General features: G+C 40.8%; 1 protein-coding gene across 3 annotated transcripts in view; it reads left to right on the forward strand.

The window, feature by feature from the left end:
- rimbp2b (RIMS binding protein 2b) overlaps positions 1-24,457 on the forward strand; it is a 75,982-nt gene that overhangs the window by 6,273 nt on the left and 45,252 nt on the right. For all 3 annotated transcript variants that reach the window (XM_068703102.1, XM_068703107.1, XM_068703111.1), the window contains exon 2: positions 921-1,058. The gene's annotated coding sequence lies outside the window, so the exon portion shown is untranslated. The remainder of the gene's footprint in view (positions 1-920; positions 1,059-24,457) is intronic.

Genomic DNA, 24,457 nt, shown 5'->3' on the forward strand with positions numbered 1-24,457 from the left:
TCCATGAAGTCTTTACCTCCATGCAGCGATGGCCTTCCATGCTTGAGTCGAGTTACAGCTCTCCCTCTATGACACAAAAGCAGCATCTGGTTCCACCTGACTGGAGCCATGAATAATTTAATAGGGGGCATTATTATTTCCAGCCAGCTCCACTAGCTTGGCAATAACAAGCAGTTTAGGTAGTGCTATCAGCATTGCCGGCTAAGTGGTTGAACATGGAGAGAGGATGTTATTTTACCTTGTTGGCATCTTATACTTGTGTGGGTTTGTAAGTATCTGGTTGAATGAGTGCTTAAGTGTTATTTTTTATTGATACACTAGGTCAACATGTTGCTTGGTTGTTGTGGTATGTGAGTAAACAGAGCTGTGCGGAGCATCTGGGCGACTGGGATTAATACAATTAAGTCACCATTATACCAATCATGTCTCGTGACATGCACAGAAAGCACAACCCTTCTGGACCTGATTTTACAGCTGATCCATTATAAAATTTTAATTTTTCTGATTTCATCACATTTCATTTTTATTTAACTAGATTGCACATCTGTGACTTTTAGTTTTCATGAAAGTGAAGTTTAGTGGTACTCTGTGTTCAACATGCTTAAAGCAGCAGGTGGGCAGGTAGTGCCGTAGATGCTTCATTCCTTCCATTGTCAGACTGAACCTGTGAAGATCAATGAAGGGAGAATACACTGTTTGCTCTACAATGTTAGCAATGTAGCTGTTGGCTGTTTTTCCACTCAGATCACCTGCTGGCTCTCAGCGGCCACTCTCCTACACTTAAAGATAGAGTGCTGGCAGATTTAATCACCAGTGGGACCGGCAGCGGTGAAAAGTTATTTGTAATAAGAAAATGTACAGTAATATTTTTACTATATTGCTTTAAATTACTTTTGTGTTGTTTTCTGTTTCCCCCACAGCTGAGAAATGAAGTTTTGCCCCTCCAGCTCCCAGGTGTGCAGCGTTTGGACAACTTTCGTCTTCTAGAGGACAACAGCGGAGCTCTGAGACTCAACCCTGACACCCTGAGCCATCAAAGGCTGAAGCAGAAGTTACTGGTGAGTTCTGTGTGTGAAAGGCAGATAAAGGCTTGTTGATGCTGGACTGCATGGTCCATTAGGGGCAGTTGAAGACTGTCGGGGGCATTTGCTTCCAGCAATTTTCTGGCTTTCATGTTCCTCTCTCTGCTTAGGATTGTGAACTTGTGAACCATGAGTTATTTTTCCTCCAGTTGTTGGTTTAATTTTGAAATGAGCTGTGCTCCCTTCTGCCTGTGTTCATTTCAAGTCATCATTGGGGTTAATTAGGGTCAAAGTAGCAGTCTCTTAATTTAAAGGCTTGTGTGTTCACTGAGGAGAAGACCGAGCCTACAGGATGACCAATTGGCTAATTTTAAGTCAGAAAAATGTAGTTTCGTTATGAATGAAGGGTAAGAGGATAATTTTTCATTAGGTTCATTACTGACTTTTCTTTAATCTGTCTCCACAGTAAATGTTGATGCTACTACAGACCACCGGAGAAACTCATCTGAGGTCAAACGGTTCATTTTCTCACAGATAAGATAATGTTGAAATATCCAAAACATGGTGTAGTGTAGTGTTTTTTTTATTTTTTTAACAATGTGGTTGAAGTACTGTCTGTTCAGTGTCATTGGCTGTGGAGCGATAAGGCCCAGTAGACATGTTGTTTAAAAGGGCCGTAGACAGTAAACGGCAGGTTACCAGAGCAAAGCTGGCTTCGTCTTTCTCAGGCTTCCTCCAGGCTGCGATATCACAGCGGAGGCTGGTTGTAATTCCCTCGGCTTCCCCTGACGTCTGTGGTACAATATGAATGAGCTGCATCGATTAGAACTCAGCGTGGTGCTTGCGCAAAGGGGATGAGTCGTGTGTCTGTGTGTGTGTGTGTGTGGGTGGGGGGGTGGGATTGCTGGCTTTCGGTCCTGCATCCCCTCAGCACTTACCAGATTGTTGTTTTCACAGTGGGCGACGTTTTGGGTGACATCTTTGGGCTTAACCGTAAACTGAAGCTTTGTTATTAGCAACTTTTTCTTGCGTGTTAATGAACAGTTAATTTCAGTGATCTTTTCAAGTGCTCTGAAGAGAGATGCATTGTATTAGCAGTAACGGTGACATAAGAAACTAACAAAGGTGTTTTGTCCGTATCATCTCTCTCTTTTTAAGTTCCCTAGCTTTGGTTTGGCTGCATTGCACAAACTTACAGGAGCACACGATATTCTCACACTCCTTTCACAACCCTCAAACCTTCTTGTCTCACACACTGAGAGAGTGTGGTCTTCTTGTTAAAGTCCGCCAGCTGTAGTCTATAGGGGTGTGAGGTTAGCACTGCTGACTGTGATTGTTTACAGAATGAGGGTGGTGTGAACTTTATTTTTAAACTCTCTGCCTGCTTGTGACAGGGCTACTAGATAATTAGCTTGTCAACATTTCTTGAGGGCTCACCTGCCATTTTAGCCATGTCAAAGCAACCAAATGCATAATAATGATCATTTTAAAAAGTGGAAAGTAAAAATATTTGTATGTCTGTCAAACATTTCTGTGTAAAGGAAATTTAATTGTGCATTTGGCTGCATACTCTGTTGACACTTAAATGTGAATTATGGTATTACTTTGCAGCTGTTGCCTTCCTTCAGTTCTAAATCTTCTGATAATTATAACATCCTCGAAGGAGGTCTGGTCACACAAAATCTCTTCACTTGTACCTGTGGCGGTTGCTGGGAAACGAGTGCTTTTGAAGTCAATGTACACCCTATTGTGTCATTAAGCTGGTGTCTTGCACCGCTCAGTCAACAGAGAAATGGACTGGGAGGAACAGAGGTCTTGGTGAGGGGGTGCGTGATGTTGTTAGTTCCCTGAAGTGGAAAAACAGCCGATTGTGGATCCTGAAAGATTGGCATATAGCATCAGTAATTATCAATACTGAACGGTCCTACCTAAGACGGAGTGAAGAGGTAATGAAAAACTGACAGTGCATGAGGCACTTCTTCAGCAAGCTCCATTAACCTGCACCTCTGTTATCTTATAACGGAGATGCAATCAACAAACCGCAGACGTACTAAAGGTATTTTCCTTGTGTACACAGCTGTCTGCCCGTCTATTGCAGCGTCGGTGTTTTCAAGGGAGCAATGTTAATAAAAGCGATGTCTTTTTTTTTTTAACTTTGTCTAAGAGAGATTTTCTTTTGTTGTTTGTCTTCTTTTAGGCATGGATATTTTTGCTAAAGAGGGAATTCCACAGATACTCTGCAAAAGTTGTCAACGACAAAGTTTTTTAAGTGTGTATGACTACAGGAGTTTTTGAGATCAAGGAAAGTGGCAGAAGAAAGAAGCAGTTTTCTGATTTCAGACAATTTCCTACCAATAAATTAAGCACCTATAGAACCGTTTTGGAAAATGCACAGGTATATTATTAAAGCCTTATGTTTCAGTCACATTCAAATCTAATGTACAGTGCTCCATATTGTATTGCTGTTGTGCTGACATGAGCAGGATTATGTCCATCCAAACCAACAGAACATAAATGTTCAACCAATAGACAAGCTACTTTTGTACGTAGAAGGTGAGAGAAGTTGTTGCTGTTCTCAAGAATACAAGAGCAAAAAGCAACAAAAATATAGACAGCCCAGGTTTACCAACAGTTATTTCCCCCCAAACCTACTCTTTCTAAAAGGCGATACTGTGTAACTTTGACTGAACAGCGGACACTGTGGCCAGAAGTGACCAGCTACCTAATAATGGTTAGCTTTGTAGAGAAGAGTTATCATGTGAGTGTAATGACCCAGTATTGTCCATTATGTATTCACAAAACCCGTCAGTGTAATGACTTGAGCAAAGGTGTGTTATTGTTGATGAATTCAACTTTTTATTTTCTATATGAATATGTTACATGGTGTTGCTTTTTGAAAAACAGGATTTGCCATGTAGGTGTGTTGTTTTTCCCTAACCCTGATAAGTCTGTCCTCATCCATGTTTTCCTCCTGCTCTGCTGCAGGGGTAAACTCGTGAGGTAAATCTGGCAGGCTCTGCAGGTCATCAAAAAATAGAACAGGCGCATCTGTCAAAGACTGGTCGAAGCAAGGTTTAAGCATTTTTTTCGCATTGAGCATTTGATGGATGGGAGTTGCATGAACATATATGCTGTTCAAAGTAGGGAAGATTTGCTGATTTACTGCCCAATGAAGTAATGGGATGTGTGATGTTTTGGCAAAGAGTTAGGCAATGCGTTTCTCTTAGTACCTTTGCAAAAGACAATTTTTCTGTCTCCATATCCGTTGGTTTTCTTCCTGTGCTCCTGCATGTTGAAAAGCTGAGGATGTGACCTATTACCCATCTGTCTCTGGGAGTGTCTCATTGTCACAACTGGGATGGAAAGGGGAAAGACTTATTAGGGATGTGAACAGTTTTTCCCTGGTTAACTCGTGCCCTCATAACTATTCATCACCGGAAGAGGGCCTACAGTCAAGCCTACAGGTTTACTTGGCTGTGCTCAGTTTGATGGTCAAGTGAATCATCAGGCCGAGGCCCATTTGAGTGCTGATCATAAATATGCATCACGAAGATTGAAAAAAATCACTTTGCAGGATGGATATCATAGATTTTGGCTCCCCATCGTGTTTTTCTAAACAACAGAACTAAAAATATTCCCTGGTGTCAACTTAATGTTTCATGTACTCTCGCCTACACTACCATCAATGCCAGATTTATAGATCATTCATTTTCAGAAAACATAAACACCACACAGAAGAGCAGAGAATCAATCTCCTTCTTGCTATGAGACAACAGTGCTAACAACTGAGCCCCCGTGATGCACAAAATGTAATGACACTTTGAATACTTGAATACCTGATGCTGTGTTCCTACTCTTCTTGTACCACATAATGCTGATTGCCCCCTGATTCACCTTTATTACTTCATTAGTGTAGCCTCTCTCACAAACTATTACACAGGCTGAAATCTCTGCATGGTGGGACAGGATGTTACATGACACAAGCAGGTTTAGATTTGTGGTTTTGTAATTTATTTTTATATGTGAGCATTGTATTGTTGTGTGTCTGTGTGCACGCATGCGTGTTCGTGCATGTGTTGATGTGGGAGGCCCCCGCACTAGGGGCCAACATCATGTTTACATCAGTTGTAATGAAATTAGAGCGGTGTGGCGCCCGCACTACAGGCTTCCACTGATCCTCTAATTCAATTACCCCCCTTATTAACGCTCAGATGCTGCTGGCTGACCCAGGACCGCACACTGCTTTTGCTACACAACATTAACTCAGCAGCCCATTCTGCTTCACCAGTGGACTGACTAGTTATTAGTGCTTGTCTTACTGATGCACAGGGGTCACCCAGGATTCTCCTTGATACCAATGTGTTTGTTTGTGACTGTAGTAGTAGCTCTAAGTCAAATACTACTAAAGAGGAAAGATATCTACTATATATCTACAGTAAGACTGAAGCATGTGTTTTTATTCCACTTTGCTATGTTTCTGTCACATCTAATCTTGCTAGAGCTGCAGTGATTATTTATAAAAACACTGACGTGTAGGTAGTTTTATGCTCAATATTCAGACATATAGTAAAGTTTATTCTCAGTACTGGTAGTACCAATACTACCACAGTTACTAATCCTCATCATTCTTGTCAATAACTTTGTAATTTAAAAAAAAAAAAATCATGTCACTTTAGGCCAACTTAACATTCCATCAGGCCTCCTCCGCCATTACCTAAACAATCAATGTATGCTATGCATATGTTATATGTTCAATTTTAAATTGCGTTTGCATTCACATTTTCTACTTTTTTCCCATAATAAATTTCCTCCTTGACTATAACATTTACACAGCTTTTATTTAATTTAGACTTACATTTTTTTGAGGGAATGTTTCAAATACAAATTTAAATTTTTTGATTAGTTTAGGTGCGTAAATGGTGAAATACTTTTTTCTAGAATTTTTTTTGCATGCTAACTTTACAGGATACATGGGTCATGAGTCTAAATGGCAGTATAAAACAATTTAACACCAACATTTAGCAATTTAGATGATTTCTTGCATTTGGTGTAGGCCCTGTCCACTTCCTATATAAATCTGAATACAGATATGAATATACATTTTTTTTTGTGAAATAAACAGATACCAATAATAGCTTTTCATTCAACCCATCCAAGGAACCAATATGTATCTATTTCAATTTTCAATGATTTAACAGAAAAAGCAAGTACTTAAGCAAGTAGTTACTTTAGACATTAACAATCTAATAATTGTTTATCAGTGCACAGAGAACATGTGTTATCATTCATAAGCAGTAAACATGGTTCTCACCCCTGTCCTATTTCCTGACTGAGAAACGATCCTTGAATGTAAACTGTAAGACTGTGTTGCTATTGGAACAAGGCCCACTGCCTCTCTGCTGTAACAGCTCTGCAAGGAGCTGGAGGAATGTATGGCATGATTCAACACACAGGGTGTCTGGTGCCAGCATGCACACATGGGACAAGGGCAAACACACACACACACACACACACACACACACATACACACACACACACACACACACACACACACACACACACACACACACACACACACACACACACACACACACACACAAACATACATACATAGCACTATGTAGTCAATGCCTTTGCCTTACCAGATAAAGGTACACTTATGATGCTGAGATACCGTTTATCCCAGCCTTATCGCAGATAGCAGAGAGAGGGAGGGAGTCCTTTCCAGTCTCCTCCAGAGTCGGTGTTTCCCAGCCTGCTGACACCAGCCACCTTCATCTCTAGTCTGGTCTGTCACGATGGCCATGGGCTTCAGCATCACCTTGCTCTTTCTGGATTCATTCATTCAGAAGTGGTGTGCTGCTTACCAGGTAGAGAAAAGAAATCACCAGTGCTGCAACACATACCTGTTTGAGATAACAATATGTCGGTTAAGTAATGTTAAGTAAAACCTGCCAAATATACCGTTAGTAGTCCTGATAGTCTTCTTAATCTTATTACGCTGAGCTAAAGGGGACTACATTAAAAATAGCGGTAGAAACATTGCTTCATATCACACAGATTAAATTGGGGAAGTGTCTGAAGTTAAGCTGGTTAATGGGTTTATCACAGGTTTGCTGAATCCCCTGTCTTTTGACCCGCTTGAGTGCATGCATGATACAATGAGGCTAAATCATCTCATGCCCACATTCAGGATTTCAAAGCTAAATCTCTGCCAAGTTTCTCAATCTCTAGCCACTGCATTGAGCTTATTAAAATTTCAATCTGCTACAGGCTCTCTTTCTCGCCTCGCAGGATGAATGTGCCCTTTTAATAATGTAACCGGTTTTAACAAGATCGTAAAATGTTCATCTAACTTTCATAAGCCCTGTTAGCAAAGTGACACATTCATGTGATGGCAGGAATCACTTTGGCAGTCCCTCAGTTTTAGAAATGAGAACAGTGTTTTTTTTCTTCTTTTGCTTCAGCTCCATGGAGGCTGGAGAGTTCTGCCTTAGTTTACAGCTGCCTGCAGGGAAGGCTGAGCTTGTTGCTGTGTCACCCCTATGGCTCTGAAATAGAGTCTAGTCATGATGAGGGAGATTTAGATTGGCCTTCTGGTAACTGATAGTGCTCCGCTGAACACTCCCCTTCTCCTCTGCCTCATCTATAATGAAGATGAGTTACACAGGGCTAAACCTTGAAAACACAGCCGTCTCAGATGCAGCTAGAGCATATGCCATGTGATGGTATTTATAATCCATTTATGGCTAATGAGCTTTCTCTGTTTTTACACGTTTTAATACAGTGTGTGTTTCAGTGACATTAGTTGAACTTGGGCAGGGTCTTGGTGGCATAAATGCAAAAGCTGTTGGCTGATCTAGTTGAGTGTGTATGTGAGCGTCGCCCTCTCAAGCGTTGTTGGAGTAATGTGACCTTCATGGGCAGATTAAAATATGTAGCAGGCGTGCATTGATTTTTAGACTGGCCACTGGTATTTATGGAGCCAGTGCATAAATATTGATACTCTCTCTCCTAAAGAAAGATCTATGTGTGCTTGTGCACTCATGTGCCAATTGAGATAAAGCAAAAAAATATAACAACAGATACCTGATACAAAAGAACAGCTCATATGTTTTAGCAACCTAAATTTGCTTGTGACCCAGCAGAAACTTAATAAGGTCATTTCAATTATATGGTGGCTAAATACAATGCCTGTCATTAAAGTCCCCGAGTCAAGTAAAAGAGCAGTTTAAAGGGACACTTCACGCCTAAACCTTTAGGCAGTTTATCACTTCATTTAGATATTTTTTTGTGGCATTGAGCATTTTGGCTGACATTCCTGTGAGCCTCGACTATGTTGAGTGCAAATTGCTGGATGTTAGCTCGCTAAACTTGTGAACAAGGTAAACATTATGCATACTAAACATCAGCACGTTGTCATGGGGAAATAGGGTAATACAAGCCTTTTTTTGTTCAACCTGATATGGCAGCAATTTTCATCTTCAAAAGTAGTGATCTCACAGGTGTTTATTTTGAGAACATCATTGTCCAGGGCGATACCAATGTTGTAAATTCAGACCAGACTGTGGCCAGTTTTTCAGCAACATCACCAGAAACGTGGCCCCACTGTTCTCATCTGAGCTGTATGCTCCACTTTGACCCAAAGTGGTTTTATCCATCCATTCCAATAATATCTTTTGACATTTTTTGAGGACACTCTTGGGGAGAGAGAGAGAGAGAGGTATGATATACATCAACAATCGCCAGCCAAAATCAAACCGGGATGTTGTGGTTACATGGTATGTCATATAGAGTGCTGCAGGAATGTAGTATTTTTGTCAGCCAACCAGGAAGCTAGCATTGTACTGGTTCCCTCAACAAAAACCCAATAAATAAGCTCTGTGGAAAACACAAGTTCATGATACTAACACATTTTGTTCAGCAAGATAATTGTCACAAATATACTTCTATGATTTTTGAAGCGCATAAGTGCACCTAGCTGAAGAAAAAAGCTAACATTAGGCTACATCTACAGACGTATTTTATGTCTTAAGACAAATGTTAGAATCTCTTAATCTTGTGTTAACCACAAACCTCATGTCAAGCATGTATTATTCTTTTATTTCATGAATATGCACATTTGCTTTATTTGTAAATCTTTGGGTAATTGTGAATCACCAGGAGGTGTTTGATTATGCTCATTCAAGTGCCCCTAAATTTGATTGGTGCCTGGGTGGAATTAAAGGCCAACGATGGCTGCCAGCATTTCTCATACAGACAGAGGAGCTGACTGATAAGCCAGCCACTCACAGTGTCAGAAGAGTTGTGATGAGCTGTGCCTGTGTCTGGAGTGTTGTTATTGTATCCCTCTATAACCCTCTTTGTTTCCTTGAATTGCTCTCTTGTCTCAGTTGGGACTGCTTGTTCATCAGAGCGTTTTGTTCAGTGGTAAAACGTTTTTTCGGAGAACTTCAGACTCCTGCCTCTTGCTGCATTTGAGGTGCTGTCCTCTGTGAGGGTTTGTTGTTAGTAGGTGCTTTGGGATGAGTGTGAGGGGCTAGTGGTCCTGACAGGCCGACTTAGGATGACTCACCCAGCCAACACGACTTTTTGTTCAATGAGTTTATTGAAAAAGGTTGTTTTCTGGGTCTTTTGCTTGAACTGCATCGCCCCATCTCTCCTTTTAGCTCTCTTTCTCTTTCTCGTTTTTTTTTTTCTCAGTTGACGTCTTAGGTATCACACAACTTTCAAGTGAAACTAGAGCCAGCTCAGGAAAGTCCTGTAAATATGCCGATTATAGCAAAATCAGAGTGAATAAACATCCAGTATATTTTGTTTATTTTATTGGCATCCAAAAAATATGCCACAGAGTTACTCTCCCACTCCCAGAGCTGCATCTAAATGTACTCCACAAGCTTGAAGTGTAGTCTGACAGTGGTCTCGCAGAGCAAAATATCGCACCAAGCCAAGGGACTGAATATTTAACTTGCACTTCTTTAGAGAGTAAAAGAAAAACCCCAAAATGGGTGGGAGTCAAAAAAATACATGTTTCCATTGTCAAAAGAAGTCATTTTTTTCATCCACTGCTGAATAAAGAGACTGACCTTTACCCCATGTAGTTCTTATGCTGGCCATTCATATTAATTTACTGCAAACACGCAGCCTATCAATTAGTCTGTGATGATGTATTATTAGGTGACTGGAGCTATTGCAGTATGCAGTAATTTAATCAGCAGGCTTGTATTGCACTTGCAGCATGGACTTCAGTTGAACTTCAGGATCAGGTTGCAGACTTATGCTGTGGTTTCAGAACTCTGTGAAGAGAAGTCTGTCTATTTCACCACCTCTGCTACGGTCCGGACAGACTTGTGGAGAACCGAGGAGACAAAAACCTACCATCTGTTACCTGCTGCTTGTGTGGATATGAGGGAACTAGTCTTTAATGCTTGCACCGGCTCTGTGTGGGAGAAGGTAAGGTCAAGCCAGCGAGACCGATGTGGAAAATGTAACCTTTGTACAGCGTGGGTGAGAAAATACAGAAGGTATGAGGAAAGTTCAGGCAAGTGGATTGAATTGTGTCTGTTTGATGTTTTCGCAAGGGGACAAGTAGCCAGTTTCTGCCTGTGTCAGACACTCTTCTGACCTGTGTTTTGAGTAATTGCTCTTTCATAAAAGGAACTGCTGGAATCATACTGCTGTTACGGTTGAAAAAGAGATAATAAGTCTTTTATAATTTCATTGATAACAAGTTAATATCTAATTTCTCAGTTTGGGACTTTAGTCAATTTTATGTTAAGTGTTTACTGTGAACAGACATTTAACCTCGTATTCAGTCTTACTAAGGCCCTTGAGATATTCTGAGAGTAGTATGAGATCGCCACGTCCTTCCAGTGCAGTCCTTCAGGAATTTTCTTAATGCCCCTGGAAATTTCTAGAAACAAGCAGCATTACTTCATTACTAAACAAAGCACTAAGGGGCAGATTCCTCCAGTAGATGCTGGATGTTGTGAGAACTTAACTTTAAGGGAGCAAGTTTTTCAAAAGATTTTTTTGTTGGCTATGATGATGTATGAGAAATATGATATATGATAAATGTTTTGCATTTTTTTCAAAGGAGCTGGGCTGCCGCTAACGATTATTTTCATTTTTGATTCATTGGATTATTTTTTGATTAATCATTTATTGTTTTAGTCTATAAAACATCAAACAGTTGTCTATCAAAAGATTTTATCTTCAAATGTCTCATTTTTATTTTACGACAGTCGAATATGCAGTATTTTTTGTCAATCAGCTAATCAGTGAATAGAATACTAAAATGAACACTTTAAAGATGGAATTTACTGAATATGCTCTGGAGAACATTTCCTATTTACCCTACACTCTGTATCATACCTTGTGTCATACCTTGTGTACTGCAGTGCTGTGTGCAGGCCTGTCTTCATTACAGTAACTTGACCACGATGGAAAGTCACCCATAAAACATTAAGCTTCGGCTTTGGCCCAACATTGTCTGGTGCTCTGATCATTCAATAGGCTACATTGGAGCTGCTGTTGTTGTTGTTGAATAACAGCAGGATAGCATATACATGTACCTGCTGGGAGTCCTGTACCTGCTCTTGTTTGATATTTGCTTTGGATTTTAACCCTATTAAAGAGGCAGGGAGTGTTGTATTTCCTTGCTGCATTGCTGCCATAAGCACTGCCTTCGACTTAAGAATGCCTCTCCCCTCTTTCTCTCTCTGCACTGATGATGACTCACACTCCAACACACCCTGCAGAAATCTCCTCTCATGCACCAGAGAGAGAGAGAAAGCGAGAGAAGAGAGAGCGAGAGAAGAGAGAGAGCAAGAGAAGAGAGGAAAAATGTTTTATGTGGCTCACACACACAATACCTGTTCATGTGTCCTGATACCTGCTCTTGCAGTCTGTTTACAGAAATACCTGTACTCATCAGTATTTCCTCTGGTTCCCTACAGGGTGGAAATGAGGCTGGTGTTTTTGTACAACTAAACCCCCTAAGTGTATTTTGCATTTATTTGTGCAACAGATTTGCTTATCTGCAACCAAGGTGCCTCACCTCCCAAAAAGGAGAAGTCACAAAAAGGCTCATAATTTTATCAGAGGGAGGTGAGTGTCAGATCAAAGCATTAGCAGACATTACATCCATTAAGAGTTATGTGCAAAGGTGCCATTTATAGATTGTCCTCGTGATCCTCTGACCGTAGTCTGCCCTCCAGTGAACGAGCTAACATTGTGTGACATTTGCAGTGATGCTGAAGTCCAGCCTGCACGTGCTGCAGTGCCGTAGGTCTGCTGCCCTCAGGCTTCTGTTCTCTGGAAATAGAAAAAGAGCAAAGACACAGAGCGTGATTAATGGCCATATATGTGCAGCAGAAAACACAACAGGCCTGTCTGCCGCCATTTCCTAACACACAGCTCCACAGGCTGAGAATTACGTAACAGATCTGCAAACTTGCTCATGCTGATTCTTAATTGCTTCGGTTGGTTCGTTATGCGGGATTGCGGCTGCGTGGCCTTGTGCGGAGCACGCGTGTCAGGTGGGATCACAGTCTCAGTGAGATGTGAGCTGTCTCGGATTCAGAGTGGTTTGCCCCGCAACGGGTCGCTCTCCTCGTATTTACCATGCCCCCTAGTTCAGCTCTCAGGACTGTCTTTGGAAGAAATGTTTTATCTCTCCCCTCTCGTGCCACTCTGGATTTGACTGCCACTCTGTTTTTTTCTATTAAGAACGTGCTATTTTTAGCGCACTGTGTCAAAACACGGCTGTCTCATCCTGTGTATGTATGTGCTCACTGAAATAACTTCCCTTTCCCAGAAGGCTTGAGTGGTCTCTTCAGCTACATGTGCTGAAGCCCTGTTTGCTGCGCTTCACACTGCATGCAGACCCATTACGCAACCCTGTGCATCAGCCGTGGGGCCGCCGGGCCAGAATGGCAGCAAGCTACCAATCACTCTCCCTCTCATCCTCTCTTTCTCTCCCGTTTTCATCTCTTTCTTCGTCTGTCTGTTTTGCCCTGACCCTGCTCTTTGTTACTTTTTTTGGTTCATATTTTTTTAAGGTGAAGGAGGATGCATGGTGCACTGATTTGTTTGTATACCAAATTATAGCAGTCTATGTTTTTTGGAGTCGGTAAAAGCTGCGGATTGCCACTGGCATGCAGTGTGGCTCTCTCTCGGTGTACTGGAGTGTGAAGGCAGGTCAGTAGGGGCCAGCGGAAGAGGAGAGGATGATGTCCTTTGTTGTCAGTGGGCTTCCTGTGTGCTCTGCCTCATCTTAATGCAAAGTAGAGGGTTGTATTTTCAAAAGTATTGGGCATAGTCTGCAATACTCTTGGCAGGTTTAACAGAGAATTCTTAATATGCCATCTACTGATAATGATATGAAGTGTAACATGCAGATCATTATCATATTCTCATGAAAGACTACATTGTTACCAAGGAAGACTTCATTGTATGTCTGCGTGTGATGATTTCCTGTTGTTTTTAAGAATCAATGTATTGTTCTCTATGCACATAAGTTTACTGTATAGGGATGGGCGATAATGCAATTTGATAATTTATTGTCTTTGGAATCATATTGTGATGAAAACATATATCGAGATATGGTGATACACAATTACATCATCTAAATTAATAATAGCATGCACATGTGAACTCAAATTTCTAAAGTTCTTAGAAATCGTAAACGAATCGTATTTTTAAGTTCTTAAAAATACGATTCATTTTGTCAAGTATTTAATTCTAACAAGGGTGTGCAGAACCATTTGGTCATTTCATGTTGACTATCTATTTATGAAATTACCAGAAAACAAGTTATATTGTGATACATATCGTTATTGAGGTATAAAATGACCTCTATCGAGATGGAAGATTTTGACCATATCGCCCTGTGTTTACTACGCTACGATTGGTGAGTTGGTGTAAATAATAGATATACTCAAATTTGTATAACTAGTTAGAGTAAATACTAACTAAATCCTATTCTGTGTCATTTTCTGCTGTTTCAGAAATACACATCATAATAACCATGGAATTTAAGGAGAGTGAAATTACAGGCAAATTATATCCCACAAATTAAAAGCATGTTATGTTCCATTCAAGTCCACTCAGTGTGTTGAGAGTATGTCTGCTTTGACATGATCTTAAACTAGCTGAACCTCAGATATCAACATTGAGCTGAAACTCTATTAAGGTGGTAAATGAGCCTCAGACAGATATTTGAAGTAGTTCAGAGTTTTAATTGAATGAGCTGGGATATCAGAGAAGTAATGTCACGCTCTCTTTCACACATACACACACACACACACACACACACACACACACACACACACACACACACAGACACAGTCTATCTAATTCCTTCTGTTGCTGTGTTTTCAAAGCATGAAAAATGCTTTGGAAGACATGGAGACATTCTGTATTATAAAACAATCCACAACCGTACAGTTTGAGCCATTTAAGACTCCACAGAAACATTATTGATGTGGCTTTGTATTCTGTGTGGGGAAATGAGAATCTCAGCACAGTGAAGTTCTGCATCAACTTGTATGTTGATGTAAAAACCTTTTGCAAAACAGCATCTCTTCATCTTCAAACTTTTGCTTTGCCAGCACAAATGCCATGTAACTGCTGAGAGCAGTGAAACATTTGCTTAAGTGTTCTCAGTGGAAAGATAATCAGTGTGGTCCTGTGTTGCACGAAGGGTAGAATAAGGCTTATTTTGCAATGTGTAGCTTGTACTGGTGTTTCGATAGAATCAACCATTGAAGACTACACATTGTATTTGTTGTCACTGTATGCAAGCAGCTATTCAATAGGATGATCCAGTGTCTGTGTTCAGACTTTTACAACATACTAGCTGCTGTGTTACTGTATGAGGGCTTATTAAAGTTATTTGTAGTGAGCTCCAGTGAGCATAAAGTGCTTGGATCAGTACAAGTGTTGGCTCTGTTCCCTCCAAACCAGCATCACCGAGCCCCTGCTGAGTGGAGGCAGCAGAAATTGATGGTGCTACAGTAGTGTCCTTCCTGAGAACCACAGGCACACACACACACACACACACACACACACACACACACACACACACACATATTTAACACTGCTCAGTCAGGTCGCTGCTTGTAAAAATTTCAGTGAAGTGCAGTGAATTAGATCTGGGAAAATTTGTCTAGCCTCTCCTTGTTTTCAATCCAGTCATCTGTTTTGGACCTTTCTGAGTAAATTTTCCGAAAGCATAAAGCTAAATTGGTGTTCTCTTTTTGTCACGCTGAATACTCAAATTGCAGTCCATATAGAAATGGAGAGTTCATTGATTGACAGGTTGAAGTGTTGTTTTTCAGCTGTTTATCCTCTCCCCTGTGAGCAGGAATCAAAGTCCTGACAGCTCCTCTCTGATCCCTGGATGAGGACCAGCGAGCATATTGACAATCAAGCCTTGTGCAGCAGCAGCCATCTAGTCCAAGCTGTTGTTTATATGCTAATGGTGAACTCTGTCAAACCAGCATGACGGCTCACTGTCTGCTATGCGCTCAACTGTTGGTTGTGCACGGCAGGCTTCAAATTAATCTTAACTCCAATTCAGTTTGACAAAAAAGTCACCTGTCATGATCTTTTGACAGCATCTTTTGTCATCTGTGGTGTCACGATACCTACAAAATTGACTCTACCAGCAAATGGTCCGCTGATCACAAAATGTACCTCACTGTGGCACAGGCCGAAGCTAAATTTGTTTCAGATTTAGATATAGTCGTTCTTTATGCCCTGGAGTTACAGGGCTCTTTGCTGTAAAAAATAAGTAATTTGTTCACAATGGAGTCTCAGGGATGCCTCCCCATTTGTTCCAAACTAATTTGTCAGTGTAACCACATATCTGTGGCACAATTTTCTGATATACTACCATGTATTTTTGGCTCCATTCATTTTCAAGTTTTCAAATACAAATTTGAAATACCATAAAGGATACTTTTGCCACTAGCATGGCTGCATACTCTTATACATGCTATATTGTATCAATGTATAATGCTGTTCAATGAAATAACTTGCATGCACAAAAAGGGGGCTCACACACTCACACCCATCCACAAACACGCACACATTGTGTGCCTAATTTATATGTTGTGGCTCATCTTTTACCTCTTTGCATATTCTGTTTTCTTATGTCTTCCAAACAGATTGTATTGCAAACTTTATGATAATAACAGAGCTGAATCGAATTTGCCTGTATCCATTGCAGGCTTTTTTTAGTTTCTTCATTTGTCCACTTATATGATTTGGCACTTGGACGCTGAAGGCAGCAAGTCCTCGCTAAGATAATGACCAGTAATTGAGTGTCCTGTAAATTGGCAGTGATGGTTAGAGAGTGTCCCCCAGATGGGCTGCAAAGGCGTCTGTTTCTGCTGCGATTGTGCCAGACTCCTGTGGGGTGAGAGCCTCACTCTTTATCTCCTCCTGGGTACCACCTGTCTTCCATTACTGGACACAGGATCTCTTCACCCACACCCTAATGTGAAAACTCCTCACATCAGAGTCTGTCTGGCTTTGCTGAGCCCAAAAGCCAAGTCTGACACCTCATAATGATCAATTCACAGACAGGCAGCCTTTCTAACTTACACGCAGATGATCCTCTACACCAGACCACGTATGACCTCCCTCTCCATTTTCCTTTCTCTGGCATTAAAGACCCATTAATGGACACTGCTGTGGGGTCAGACTGACAGCAGCTATTGGCAAGCATTGAAGATCGGGCTGAGATTAAGCCTGGTGCCGAGGTTGATAATGATCCACTCATTCTCCACCTGAACTAAAAGGCAAAATATTTAATTTTGTTCATTACTGTTTACAGCAGTATTGTACAAACTATATTTTGACAACATTAAGTTTGTTCCCCTTTGACAAAGGGTATAACAGTTAAGGTGTACTCATTATATTGGGTCTGCAATCTGGAAAGCCAACTAATTGGTCGGCAGCTGTTGAAATGTAGTTAATGAATGGGAAGGCAATGGAGAGCTGTTCCCTGCATCCAGTACAGCTCCTCCCTCCAGGATGGAGCAGCATATGTCTGTGGCTCTGGCTGAGGATCAAAGCGGGAGACAGGCCACCTCAGCTGGTGACAGCCTCAGCGCCTATACTGGTCTCACTGTCTCACTCAGTGCATGTACAATCAGAGCTTGTGTTGGTTAGTGCAGACTGTGTATCAGAGTCTGCTGCAATAATGCTATGAATCACAAAATCACAATAGCATCAACACAGAGCTTTTATTGCTGTCTGACACAGTAGAGCACAGGTGATAATCCAGTGGGTGGAAGACGGAGTCCCTGTGCTCCTGTGACTCCTCAATCATTTTAAACATTACAGGTTTAGATGAAATTATTGGACATAATTCTCACAGCTTAAATAGTCCCTTTCGTGTCAAAGGCTGCACCAGTTTGGATCTGAAGGATCGCTGTATATGCCTCATAATTATCCATCTTATTGTACCTTGACATTTCATAGGTCAGTGATTTTGCATTACCAGAGACATTGGGATAACACTGGATCAGAACAAATAGGACAGCATGTAATATTTTGTTATAATCAGCTTATCTGGTTGGGGCCCAAGTGTGCAGACAAACAGGCAGCCTGGTTCGATGTGAATTAATTTGATCATGGCAGGTTTGTGAGATTTTCTTTCTCTGTTGGCTTCTGACAGAGAGAGGCGCAGATGTGACAGCACAACCCCCCGTAGACAGGGAGTGAGGGATTCTGGCCAAATATGCAGCATAACGAGGAAGATGGCTCCTCCTTTTACTTATTTTTTTAAAGAGATTTTTTACCAAAACATGTCTGTTTCTGATATGTCTGGTTGAGCCATATACTGAATGCTGTGAATATTTCATAACGAAGTATTGTGTAATTTATACATCCATATCAATACCTGCAGTCAAAGCAACATTACAAAATCATTGTGGTCCAGACACACAGGGGCCTTAACTTTGGGGCCTTTTAGTTTGACCTTATTAAATGTATCCTAACTGCTTCATTTATGTTTCATATTTGTGTGCCACTTGCCATTAAACCTTAGGAAAATGATTGCAAAGTATAAAACTAAACATATTGTCGAGCAAAGTTCTTTAGAAAGCTTTTAACATTGGATCTAAATTTTGTATTCACATATTTAAAATTTAAATATAGTCTATAGTGATTGTTAACTCTGCCAATAGTGTGCAACATATATTAAGCATACTTACAGATACAGAAAGCTTATTTATTTCAAAGACATTTGAAATGACAGCCAATCAGCTTTACAGACGATGGACGTTTGTTTCCAGTTCCACATTTACAGAGGAGTAACAAGTAGTTTGAAATTTATATCACCTAATTACTTTGTGTACATTCTGTATCTGAGGCCAACAAGCAGCTAAAAGAATAGAAAGAGGCCTCTGCTATTGCTAATGGGTTAACTGCGCCCCACAAGTACCTTGATTTCCTATGTGTACAGTTGCATCGTACTAGTGGGTCTTGATTCATGGTTCCTTTGTTCTCCTGTGTTTGCTCCCCTGCTCAGTTTCCTATGTTGACACCATCTCCTGAGGGTTGAACACTCTGTCTGGACCGCTCAGAGAACAGTCGATCATCTCAGTGGCTCATCTACCTGCACGGCTACTGGCCACTCTAATGAGACTGAGCCAGCCGTGACGCTCTGGTCTCAGTGTTGTCTGTTTACACACAGGCCATCTGGGGGCCTCAACGCCTCCAACCCAGTGATGCTACATATCTCTTGTAATGAATTTCAGCATTATATTAGTTGTTTGTTTGAATCATGTTGTCTTTTGACAGTAAACTTTAACAGTAAATATTTTGACCTTCGATGTACCAACACTGGAAACCTATGTAAATGCAAGCTGATTCTAGTTCTGTAGTTGTCCATGGGTACTATACCATCTTTTTTTTTCATTTTGGCCACCACGGCATTCATTTTTGTAAAACGCCTGCTGTGTTGTTTATATTTTGAAATATCAGTCTCAGCAGGGTCTCACACTGTCAATTGTGAATCTGTCCAAAGTGATTGATTGTGCAGGACTGCTTTCTTTGTCGGATTTCAGTAGCACGTCTTTGGGAGTGATAATCCAGCCTGGCAGTGAACTCTGTCTGACAAACCACGTTGGGAGCATTTGTGGTATTTACCATATTTTTTTAAGGAATAGATAGTAGTATAATAGTCTAAAATGAAAAATGGCCGTAAATTGACAGCAAACAGAAATGTTTACGGGATTTAAAAAACCTGCAAGCTTTTGCAAATATGCAGGGGTTTAGTTGAATTTGCAATAATTATAATGAAATATAGATACTTGGATTCCTAGTTTTAGAGTATTCAGTTTGTGTGTGTATCTATGTGACTGAGCTAGCTGTGAGCCTCTGAAGTTCTATATCTCTCTGGACTATTATCAAACACTATGGTGCAGGCAGTCGATCCTCAAAGTTTACACTGCACATATTTAAAATAACTTCTCGTAGTGTCCAGCACACATCAGCACTGTGTACTGTGAGGTTGATGTTTTGGAGAGACAAGTTTTCTCTTTAAAGTCACAATAAAAGCTGCAGAGGTGATGCATGTTTAAGAGAACTGCCTTTTGTTTCACAGCATTTACTGAGCTGCCATGAAAGATGAAGGTTACCATGTGAACCGAATCACAGTCTGCCGAAGCTTGGCCAGCAATCCAGCTGGGGATGAGTAAGCCTCCGTGTCTGTCTGAGTGGGCAACAACAGTGGGCTTTCAGCATTTGCTTGGTTGCAGCAGTAATCATCAGATGTTCTCTCTGTGGACCTTTGGTCAGCGAAATGGTTTCAGCTGCCAAAACTCAAAAATATAACCTGTTTCTGATAATACAGTGGTTTTATAACCGTTCATTATTGAATCAAGTATTTTCATAATGAATCGGTATCACAGCACTGAACGGCACCCTCCTTTATCTCTGGAGTCTGTTGTGGCTGCATGAGTCATTGTTTGGTTTCCATTAAGGTAAAAGTCTCATCTGACATCTTTGTGTTCATGCAGTGGGATTATCAGATTTACAGTTTTTTCTCTGGAGCCTCTCACACACACTGAGCCTGCTCTTTCAAATTAGCCTCCTAAAACAAACTTTCATTTCTAATCCTAATTTTTGTTCTTCCCATGCCACTCTTCTTTCATCACTCCTTTTATTATAAAGGCCTCTGATAGTACCAGGATAGTTCCTCTTTCTGTTTTTTTGTCTGTTGTTTTTTCCTTATTCATTATCATTCATTCACTTCTCCCCTGCTGGGCCCCATTCTTCTCTCCTCCGCCTTTTGTGCTCCAGACTCATAAGTGTGAGACTCATAAGACATCAGCAGGCAGGTAGTGTCGCGTTCGGTTGCTCAGAGAGGTCAGACCCTGCTGATAGTGGCAGCTTCATTTCTGATTCTGCAGCACGCCAATTCTTGTGGATCCTGGTAGGGAGATAGAATGTGAAAGAAAAAGAGAGAGAGAAATGAGGAGAGGAAGTGGAATCCAGACTAGGCTACTCCTTTTGCCACTGCTGCACGATGTTTAATATGCCTGATAGAGGACGCCTCGCCGAGGTCTTACACCCGGGACAAAATGCTGCAGAGCTGAGGAGCTTAGACGGTAAATCCTGCCTCCATCCCATTTTTCATTTCGCCCATTCTCCCTTCTTTTTCATTTGCATTCACATCTAGGTCTCCCTGCTTTTACGTTCATATCATATGATCATACGTTCATTCACTATCACTCTTTTTCCCCTCACCTCACTCTTCACCCTTTCTTCTCTGTTCTTGGTCTCTCTGTCTTGTGTGGAGGAATGTACTTGTTGACCTCTGGGATTTACCCTTGTTTTTCCTGTAAATGTGTGATTCAGCAGTCAGCCTGCATGTTGCTGTGCATATACACACATGCACAGTACACACACAAACATACACACATACACTCTTGCAGGCGGCAGGCGAGTACAGTATTAGTGGAGTGCAAGCATCTGTGCCTGCGCACACAGACTTAAGCTGTAGGGGTTATGTAACTTACTCTGCCATTTCAAATGATCTGAAATCACAAGTGTTTGCTGTGCTGCACTAGATTACTGTGTGTCTGGGCCAGCAGTAAGTGCAGTATAGTCATATACTACATGGTGCTAAGTGAAACTAGTGCTCAGATGTTGAGTAATAGAGGGAAATCCTCCCTGACAACACTCAACATGAGAAGTCTTTCCTCCAGCCTCCTTAATGGCTTGACTGGGGAGCAGCAAACACACAATAACAAGAAAAAGTGTCTCGGGACATTTTATATCTCAGGGAGCACTGCTGACATTTTGAGAGGCAACAAATTAGCTGTAAAGCTACAGTATGTGCCACAGTTAGAGGTGATGTACTGTTTGTTTCTAAGCATAACTACTCCCAATAAAAAGTCAAGTGCCTTTTCTTTTTTGTGGCCATCACTTTTATTATAATGTAGCTCAGCTGAGCTGTAGCACACTGTGTGCCTACATATTTCTTAAAGGATTAGTATTCAGAGTCATTATTAGATATGAAGTTAACCTAAAAGACGTCGCAAGAACAGAGGCTGCTTTAAAACTTGTCCTGGAGCAAGTCTTACTCCTGTGCATGTCTGTCTATATTTGATATCTCTGTCAGATATCTTCTGTTTCTCATAGAATCGACCCCTGGTAGAAAACGTTAGCAGTTTTTGTTTTCCTCAGCCATAGGCAGGATTAATACCCATCATTACGCATCATGCATATTCAACACAACAAGGGATGAAAGAGAGAGAGTAATGAGGTTACCCCTGCTCGCCAGAGATTATACACAGAGCTTTCCCAACTACAAAAGATCAGAAGACCGAACGCTGAGAATAGGATGGGGAAAGCCTTCTGTGTTAATTAGTCATTGAAGAAATGATGCTGTAGCATGTGCACCTCATTTCATCAAGATGTTGCGGTGCATTGAACTCACAGTGGAGAGTCAGCAGCAACAAACATAGTTGAAGTAAACCGTGTATTCGCCACATGCTACTGTTGTTGTCCCAGGGGAACTCTCCATGGTGCTGAACACCAATACGGCTGTGTTCAGGCCTCACAGCTGAGGCTCGCCTTTTTTTTAAGTTGCTTTCTTTTGAAAAACACTTACTAACTTCTATAGCTTCATTTAGTGCAAGTAAGTAAATTATGCTTTGTAGTCAAGCCAGATTTGTAGGTGTGTTTTGTAAGCTTATTTGTAAAAGGAAAAACATAAAGTGTGGGAAAGTAACTTGAAGCAAATAGTGACTTATGGAGGTATATATTTGTAGTATAATGGCTGTGTGATGTTTCTTTGTCAAGACTACTCCAGGTAGTGACATTGTTAACAAGGGTCCTGTCAAACATACCACCATCTTTTATTGACAGGAAGAAAAATACAAACAAGGATAATAATCCATGCTTGTGGCTTTGTGAGACTTCAGAGAAATGTGGTGTTTTGGGATGAATGCTAGCATGATCGTGCTAACATGCTCACTATGGCAATGCTATGATGTTGACATGGCAATGTTTACCCTGTGCACCATCTTAGTTGAGCCTGTTGGCATGCTAACATTCGACACGAAACTACAGCTGAGGCTGATGTTATGATGTTTTGCAGGTTTTTGGTCATGACTTGATGATAGCACTATATGGAAAAAGTCAGGGGACCATCAAATTTATTACAATTCATCATCAATAGTTGTTGAGAAAATACACAGCGTCAGTGGATAGTTTGACCTGCTGGTAGCTTAAGACGAAAAATCCCAAGATCCTCGCAATTAGTAGAATACATGAATACAATCAGTAAATGCCTGTGGAAAATGTAATGGCAATCCATCTACTACTTTTTAGATATTTCAGTCTGGGCCACAGTGGTGAATCAACCCACCGGCCGACCTGCATTGCAATCCCTAGAGCCATGAAGCTAGCATGGCAAAAAACCATAACAGTTGGAAAAGTGGAAGCTTGATTATTTTCATTAATGATCAATGTTTCAATGATTTCTTTTCATTTATATTGTTAAGAAATAAAAAAGAATATGCATTACAAGTTCCCAGAGCCCAAGGTCAGGCCTTCATTTGCGTCCAACCTGAACAATCCTCATATTTGAAAAGCTGGTAACTAAGAATATCATCAAATATCATCATTGTGTTTAATTCATGTTTTGGTGATTGCCTCAAACTTAAATACTACATATTTTCAGATTGGTAAAAAATGAACCGCACACTAACCTGAAACAAAGTTGTCAAGATATTGATTTTCACAGAATGTGAAATTCTTGTTGCTTATACTGTAGTACATAAGAGACGTGTAGGTAGATCGCTGTGGATGCACCTCTCTTCTTTATGCATTTGCATTAGTGCCACTGAGGCACGAATGGTAGATCCAGCCTAAGGGGATGGTCTTACTCATCTGTCTTCATCTGCTGTGCAGTAAACGGCTCTTCACTTATACAGGAGATCATTACTCACGATGGCAGCCATTTGAATCTTTTATCAGAGAGATTTTTAATTGAACACTGGCAAATGTGCTCCAAACAAATGTGCCTCAGCAACAGTGAGAACTATGTGTGTGTGTATGTGTGTGAGTCAAATATCCATCGTGTGCGTTGCAGCCGTCTGGTTCTGAAGACTGTACACATTTGATACCAGCCCACATGGGAGATGGCAAGCTGTCTGCGGAGGCTCTGTGTGATTCACCCAAAGAAAATCATTTAGAGTCAACATGGTATAGACTATATTGTGTTTATGTAGATTTCAATGAACACGACCAATCTTTTTCACTCTTTTCATAGTTTTTAACATTGCATTAGCCTGTCCTCCTGTTGGCTGTATAGTTAAGAATCGTTGAGTTTTAGGTGTTAGTAATCCAATAGAAACTACAGCTACAAACAGCTCTCAAGCGTGAATATGAATTTTGAAACATCAGCAGTGATTTCCCATTTATAGTAGAGACACTGTCTTTTGCGACTTTTGGCTGTCCAGTTTTTGTCAATGTTTTTTGTAAGACTCCACCACATTCTTACAAAGTAACTTTAATTGCATTGATTTCATTCTTAACCCTAAGTCTTACCATAACATCTAACAAACAGAAAACAAATACTAATTAATTTGACTTCCAAAACCTTTGTACCTTTATCTGAACTTGTCATCCTAATTGGGTCTTTGATCATGAAATGCTAACTTCAGATAACATTTATGTTCCATATATCTATCCGTCCGTGTGAGAGTTTTAGTCTTATAAAAAATACAACTACTAGAGCACATACTTACACACATGCAATTGAGAATAATCGTTGGTGGACCAGCTATGACAGATACGGGGTCATAGATTCAATCATACCAACTGTCACTTGACTGGGATGAAACGGCAAAAGGTCACAGTCCTCAAAAGGGTCAAAGCTTGTGCCTCTTCCTTCCGTTCATCCT

Source organism: Cebidichthys violaceus, unplaced genomic scaffold (genome assembly GCF_023349555.1).
Source record: "Cebidichthys violaceus isolate CVI_PGR_0920_01 unplaced genomic scaffold, fCebVio1.0.p SCAF_9, whole genome shotgun sequence".
NCBI classification, from domain to species: Eukaryota; Metazoa; Chordata; class Actinopteri; order Perciformes; family Stichaeidae; genus Cebidichthys; species Cebidichthys violaceus.